At 28.3% G+C, this 1572-nt stretch overlaps 1 protein-coding gene across 1 annotated transcript in view; it reads right to left on the bottom strand.

The window, feature by feature from the left end:
- Positions 1-1572, bottom strand: part of LOC116843678 (rab GDP dissociation inhibitor beta) — a 51051-nt gene that overhangs the window by 4033 nt on the left and 45446 nt on the right. The window lies entirely within an intron of this gene.

The following is a 1572-nucleotide window of genomic DNA, read 5'->3' as shown; positions in this document are numbered from 1 at the left end:
AGAGAGAGAGAGAGAGAGAGAGAGAGAGAGAGAGAGAGAGAGAGAGAGAGAGAGAGAATTTAAAATTGTAAGTATTATGTGAGAGAGTATAAGTACTTATGATTCCAAATAACACGTGCGCATATCTTTTATACTTAAAATTTGTAATATAACTTTTTCGATGAACAGTCATCTTAATTAATTATAATTAAGTTCTAAACGCCCTGGATATGCTTGATTTAAATATAAAGAAAGGAATAAATAAATAGAAAAATATACTTTCTTATAATAATTATTATAAGAAAGTATATTTTTCTATTTCTTTATTCCTTTCTTTATATTTAAATTAGACATATCCGTTTAGAACTTTTTATCGAATGTAGTAGATCCTAAAGCTAGTTTTAACAGAGGCAAATTATAACGATTCTTCTATTTCATAAAAGGATAGAAATAGAATATCTCAAAACCAAAAAATTCTTGTTTCATAACGAGCGAAAGGAAGAGAGGCGGGAGGAGAAGAAATAAAGTTTCCTTATTATAAAAGTTAGAAATAAAATAAAATAAATAGGTTATAAAAATGTGATGTTAAGATAAAAATATTATTCAACTATATCGTGTGTGTATGTGTGCGCGCGCGCGTATGTATATACAGGATGGGTTATTTTATTCAACGCACGCGAATTACTGCGAAGATAGGGTTTATAGCGAAAAATGTTTCACACAAAAGTTACATGGTTCGATGGAGGACATAAGTAGGTACTATTGGTTTGACCTTGGGTGGCGCCGCTAAGGTTAGGTCAAGGCCAACTTTGCTTTTTTAAAAAGAAATATATATTTTTTATTACGAAATTTTATTCTACGTAAAGAAACAAACAGCTTTTGTTTGAAAACATTTTTTATACAACCTCTATTTTTTTAAATATTTACGGAAATATCTACAAAATTATTGGTTTCAATAATTTTTTACTCGAATTCTATCAATTTTATCGAAAAAGTACTGCATTTTCTTGCATTTTCTTTAAGTACTAAAAAGTTAATTAAAAAATCCTGAAAAAATTCTTAGAGCTCTATGAGAAAAAAATAGATAATTTTTGTCTTTTGCTATTTTTCGGTAAGTTGATAGAATTCGAGGAAAAAATTGAAACCAATAATTTTGTAGATATTTCCGTAAATATCTTAGAAAATAGAAGTTGTATAAACATTTTTTTCAAACAAAAATTATTTGTTTCTTTATGTAGAATAAAATTCCGTAATAAAAAATATATGTTTCTATTTAAAAAACAAAGTTGATCTTGACCTAACCTAGTGGCGATGCCACCTAAGGTCAAACCAATGGTACCTTCTTATGTCTTCCATCAAACTATATAACTTTTGTTTGAAACATTTTGTGCTATAAACCCTATCTTCGCAGTAATTCCCGTGCGTCGAATAAAATGTCCCACACTGTATATACAGGATGTTGAAAAAAAAGATAAAATATCTTAAAATGATTTTGTATGCCCTAAAATAAATAAAAAATCTTAATAAACATGGGTCTGCAAATAAGCTGTTTCTAATAGAGAATTCGGTTACTTGCACAAGTGCGCACTAAGA

Source organism: Odontomachus brunneus, unplaced genomic scaffold (genome assembly GCF_010583005.1).
Source record: "Odontomachus brunneus isolate Ranch 3 - 2012 unplaced genomic scaffold, Obru_v1 Obru_scaffold_034, whole genome shotgun sequence".
Taxonomy (NCBI): domain Eukaryota; kingdom Metazoa; phylum Arthropoda; class Insecta; order Hymenoptera; family Formicidae; genus Odontomachus; species Odontomachus brunneus.
This window is presented reverse-complemented; position numbering and strand designations above follow the sequence as displayed.